This window comes from Chaetura pelagica, unplaced genomic scaffold (assembly GCF_000747805.2).
Source record: "Chaetura pelagica isolate M959 unplaced genomic scaffold, ChaPel_1.0 scaffold66, whole genome shotgun sequence".
NCBI classification, from domain to species: Eukaryota; Metazoa; Chordata; class Aves; order Apodiformes; family Apodidae; genus Chaetura; species Chaetura pelagica.
This window is the reverse complement of record NW_009953811.1, coordinates 6,331,951-6,337,880: the sequence shown is the minus strand read 5'-3', so window position 1 is coordinate 6,337,880 and position 5,930 is coordinate 6,331,951.

The following is a 5,930-nucleotide window of genomic DNA, read 5'->3' as shown; positions in this document are numbered from 1 at the left end:
TGTTCTTGACGACTGTCTTTGCTGTTCCTCCAGAAAGGCTTCATTTCTACAGTGTGAACTGTTTTACTGTTGACATCCACTTACTTTGCAGCTGATTGATACTTAAATGGAACAATTCAGGATTGAATTGCAGTAGTTTCAGTGCAGGATTGGATCCTGCAGGAAGAATCTGGACAAGCAGTCTCCAGCTTCCTGTGTTTAGCAGCTTGTTTTTTCATGGTGCTTGCTGTAACATCCTGCTTTATGATCAGCTTTGTTTTACTCATCATCTCCTATCAACCTGTGGTGTCTCTGCAGCAGCAGTGCACACTGCTGGGTGCTCTTGTGCTATCAGAGAGGTAGTTGACTTAACACAACTTCCAAATTTCATAGAGCCATAGAATACCAGGCTGGAAGGGACTTCAAGGATCATCTCTTCCAACCTGTCTTGGCAAAAGCACAATCCAGGCAAGGTGACCCAGTACCCTGTCCATCTTAAAGTGTCTGAAGCTGGGGAATCCACTGCTTCCCTGGGGAGATTATTCCAATGGCTGATTCTTCTCATTGTGAAAAATCTGGTGTCCAGTCAGTGTAGCAAGTTAGGCACAGACCTCTGTTCTGGTTCTGGATTCTCCACAAGTCAGAACCTCCCCAGGAGTAACTTACACCACTTACCCCTTGTCTTTTCCATGTGACTCCTTGTAAAAAGGGCATCTCTATCTTCTTTGTAGCCACCCTTCAAGTACTGGAAGGTAATTAAGGTCTCACCTAAACCTTCTTTTCTCCAGGCTGAACAAACCCAGTTCTCTCAGCTTTTCTTCATACAACAGGCTGCCCAGTCCTTTCTTTGTCTTTGTTGCCCTTTTCTGCACACTCTTTAGCCTGTCCACGTTTTATTTTGTATAGTAGGGTCCAAAACTGAACACAGTACTCCAGGCCTGACAAGTGGTGAGCAGAGTGGGATCATGATGACTTTATCTCTGCTGGTGATGCCCTTGTTGATGCAACCCAGCATCCTGTTGGCTTTCTTTGCTGCTATAGCACACTCATATTGAGCTGCTTCTCCACCAGGACCCCCAGGTTCCTTTCCACAGAGCTGCTCTCCATCCAGGTGGATCCCAGCTTGTGCTACACTCTTGGATTGTGTTTTCCCAGGTGCAAGACATTTGTCTTTGTTGAACTTCATAAGGCTCTTGTTGGCCAACTCTTCCAGCCTGTCTAGGTCTTCCTGCAAGGTGGCTCTCCCTTCTGAAGTGTCTACTTCTCCACGCAGTTTGATGGGAGAAATTTGCTCCTCTTCAGGACACAAATAGCTCTGCTCTGTGATGAAAAGGGCAGCTCAGTAGGCCATCAACACTAGCTAGGACTCACCTTAAATGCGCTTTAAACCTCCAGACTTTACACCACCAGTGGAAATGTGAGTTGAGACTGAGTTCTCAGGCTTCTCTGCTTGAAGTTAGCTATGGAGCAATTGTTCCCAAATTGCATTCAACTTTGAGGTTGCATTTACATTTTAAAGATTTTGATAAAGCCTGGAGAAAAGGAGGCTGAGGGGAGACCTCCTTGCTCTGTACAATTACGTGAAAGGAGGTTGGAACTCTTCTCCCAGGTTACAATTAAAATTACCTGAAGTTGTGCTAGGGGAGGTTTAGCTTTGGTATTAGGAACCATTTCTCCACTGTTTGTTGTCAGGCCCTGGCCTAGGTTGCCCAGGGAAGTAGTGGAGTCACCATCCTTGGAGGTGTTTAAAAGCTGTGTAGATGTGGTGCAGAGGGACATGGTCTAATGGTAGACTTGACAGTGCTGGGTTAATGGTTGGATTTGATGATGTTAAAGGTCTTTTCCAACCAGAACAATTCTGTGATTCTCAAATTTGCCTGAAATGTTGCCTGTACTTCCACTTCTGTTTTCTTCCCCTTGGGCAGATTTGTTGGGGAGAGAATATAAAGATTCCAGGGAATTTTACTTGCTTCATATGATAATAGGACTGGTTCCCTGTGTTGTGATGTGAGGAGGCACATGGTGAGAACAGGAGCCCTTGCTGTGTGTGTAGCACACTTACAGGGACTTGACAAGCAGGGACTAGTGTGTGGGTCCATGAGGAGCCAATGCACCCCAGAAGGCTGGGGGGCCTGTGCATTCCTGGCCTGTGGTGTGGTCCAGCCTGCTGCCCTACCTAGGCTTGCAGGTATCTGGCAGTTTAGGGAGATCACTCAGCTGTAGAGATGTGCAGTAACCCTGCTTCACTGCAAGAGTCAACTTGCTTTGCAAATGGACAAAGCTGAGAAGGGAAGCAGAACACTGGCAGCACTGCTGAGAAGACAGAATCCTGTTGTCTTCTGGTCCAGTCCCAGTCCACACTAGTCTCATTTTGAATCTGGTTGGATGGAGGTTCTCTCCCATCTCCATCTCTGTGCACTAAACTGAACTTTAATTGGTGCTAGAACTTCAATGTCATTTATTTCTTGCTTGTGTGACTTTTCTGAAAGTAAATCTTCAGGGGGGACTGATCTGTCTGAGCCATGGGAGCAAACCCATGCCTATAGCTGGTGGAAAACTTCAGTGAGTAGAGACACATTTGGAGAAGAGCAAAGGAAACTTCAGCCTTTCTCCAACCCCAGCCAGCTGAGCCTGTGGCTGTGCACACCATGGCTTGGAAAAGGAGAGGGACACTTTGCAGTTGCTGCTCAGCCTGTTGCTCCAGAGCCCGACTGTGTTCCCAAAACACAAATGAAGCAGTGCTGCTGCAGAAAGGACTTCCATCAGGCCCTTGAGCTTTCAAAGACCTGGTGCTACAATTTTATGTGGAATTAGCATCACCCCTAACCTCTGGGTCACAGCAACCAAACAACTCTGCTGCCTGTTTAAGCTCTGGTAATCTTGTCTGGATTTCTGATTTAATTTGGAGACTGCCTGCTGCAGCTCTGCACAGTAAATGCCCAATTAAGCAGTTAATTATTTCTCTATAATACTTTCTTTTATCTTTAATACAACAGTTTTACTGTCTCTGATAATTACACAGTCTCGGATAACTCTCTTAAATCTAATGAGGCATGACAAGCTGTGTTCAACAAGGCACCACACCATTAACTTCTTACCTCTTATCTTATCACACTGAATTACTGTATTTCTAGCCTGAGTGGCTGTGGATACATAACATGTCACTTCTCATTAAGACAGTGATGAAAATCATCCCTGGTGCCCTCATGGTCAGGCCAGTGGTCAGCTGGCTGGCCTGGTGGCCTGCAGACCCCTCCAACAGCTTCTTTGAAGCATCATGCTCTTTGCCCCATGAGCTGAGCAAGCTTACTGGGTTTGGTTTAAATACTTATGGCCAGTCAAATGTTGTAGTTGGTCCATGGGTCTCGTGCTCGAGGGGAGGGGAAGGAAATGCAAAAGGGCTTTAAAGGGCATCAGTTATGATAGACCTTGTTTGTGCTGGTGGAAGTTGTTGCTGCAGGGATATCTTGTGGTGGGATTCTGCTGGCTAAGGGAGAGCAGGCAGTATTTTCTGGACAGGGGTAGGACACAAACTGCTGCAGCAGTGCCTGGTGTAACTTGATATAACTGCTGCTTTGTTGCTTGTTAATGGTGACAGTGGTTTGGGTGACTGGAGTGCTGGTTTTCTGTGGATTTGAGAGTGGCACCAAAGACCCTGCATGTGCCTGACCAGAGCCCTGGGCTCAGGGTGATCGTCTGTTCATGTATCACCCTGTCACTTTGCCAGTAAAAGAAGTACAAAGTTGTACTTTTGAAATGTTGAGGAAGCTTCTGCATCCCTCCAGGCTGGACCAAGAAGGCATTTCCCGGGGGAGTGAGCCCAGGCTGTCCCATGGAGCAGATGGTAGGGCTCCAGCTGGACTGAACAAATCAGTTAATTACCATCTAGATGCAGAACAACAAGGAGCCTTTTATTTGGAAATCAGAGGTATCCAGCTAATGTTTTGGTGCTTCTTCCCAGCCTCCTCCCTGGAAGTGTCCAAGGCCAGGTTAGATGGGGCTTGAAGCAACCTAATCTAGTGGGAGGTGTCCCTGCCTATGGAGATCTTTAGAACTAAATTATCTTTTAAAGTCCCTTCCAAACCATTCTATGATTCTATGGAATTCACATCTATAAAAGTTAACCTCCTTATCCCACCAGAGAGTAGGTGGAAGCATGAGGTCCTGCTGTCATCTGTGATAGTCTGGATCTTTTTCTGCATAGCCCCAAGATGCCCTGGGAAGTGTTAGTCAACAGTGAGGAAAAGCCTCATTGATGGTCTGTTTGGGCTTCTGCAATCTGTCTGCTCGTCAGTCCTCCCTGCAGTGATCTCCAGTGTCAGGGATAGCTGGGATGTATAGACGGGTTCAGAGATTAATGCTCACAATATGTATTCTTGGGGTGGTTTCTCTGGCAGGGTTTTATACTGCACATCAATTCATACCGTGTCCTGCTGCTTTCAGGCTCCATGTCCCACTAGATGGCACCATCAAGCAGCTGCTGCTCTCGCATCCCTGGCCGGACTGTCAGGAGTTTGAGATACAGTGAATTATTGTTTGTTTTTCATTTCCCCTAAAAAAAAAAAAAAGTCGCAGCTCATTATTTTGAACTCTGAATCCTGTTCAAGCTGGCAGCGTGTTTGGGAACTGGTTGTGGAACCCTCCATGTCTGCCTGAAGTTTGGAGGCACACTGCACTTGGGGCAGCAGCTTGAAGGATGGTATCTCTAGATGCAGCTGTTAGCAACCTGACCAGTGGGGTTTTATTTCTAATTAATAATTCTAATGTAAGAAAAAGCCTCTTCTAGGTCTGCTTGTTCCAGAGCATTGGTACTTGGGGGTTTAAAGGGAGAAAAGTTGGCCTGGTAGCTGGTGCTTTCTAAAATGGGTTCCTGGCTGGAGGGGCAGCAAAGCAGTCACTCATGACTTCTTTGTGGGTTGTGGTGCTTTGTACTTTTCCACGAGCAACTCCTGTTTGGGCATGTAAAAGCTGGTTGGACCCAAGGAGAGCAGCAAAAGTGCGTGGAAAAAACGGAGACCCTGTGGGATGCTTCTGCAATGCTCAGACCACACTCTGAGCAAAGATAGGTAGAAATCCAGCTTGCTGTTGTCTCCAGGTAGTAACCAGGGAAAGATCAGAGCAGCCCCTGCAAGAGGCAGCACCAGAGGAGTCCTCAGAGGAGAACAGATGTGAAGGGCTGTAAGGAGCAAACTCCTCTATGGCCAGAGGGGGTTTCATTTAAAGAGCCATAGAATGGGGTTGCGTTGGAAGGGGATTTTAAAAGTCATCTGGTCCAGCCCTCTTCCAACAAGCAGTAACATCTCCAACTTGATCAGGTTGCTCAGAGCCTTGTCCAACCTGACCTTGAATGTTTTCAAGAACAGAACAGTTGCTTCAGCTGCCTTTTTGAGGGCATATGGTTGGTGAGACTGAAGCCATGTGTCTCACCATTGCTCGGGGAGCCAGTGAGCATGCAAAATATTGTGTCATGAAATTATGTTTTTCTAGTACCTGGCACAAGTTAGAGCCATGCCAGCTCATAGGGCTTTGGGGTTGGTACCTTCATGCTGGAGATGTGTGCAAGGTCCTGCTTCCTCAGGGGTTCTCTGGTCCTGATGGTGCCAGGAGGAGATGGCTTTTATGTGCTGCTGAGACTCACAAGCTTAATAGACTCTTGGGCCATGTCATCTCGCTGTCACTATCCTAATTTCAGTTTGCCTGCAATAATTATTAGGGCTAGTAGGTAGTGATGGACCCTCCCCAGTTTTCCTTGGTCACATGAAAATGCTGCTGCTGAAGGATTCCAGAAGCATCCACCTGCCTCCCAGACACCTCTGCTCTTCAGCCTTCCATGGGTGCGTGTGTTGCCTCTGGTTTAGACTGGAAAATGCTGAGGTCCTCCAGGTTTTTTTGTCTGCTTTTTCCTTGAAGATCAGCACAGCCTGGAGATGAGTTCAGCTCTGCTGGTTGAC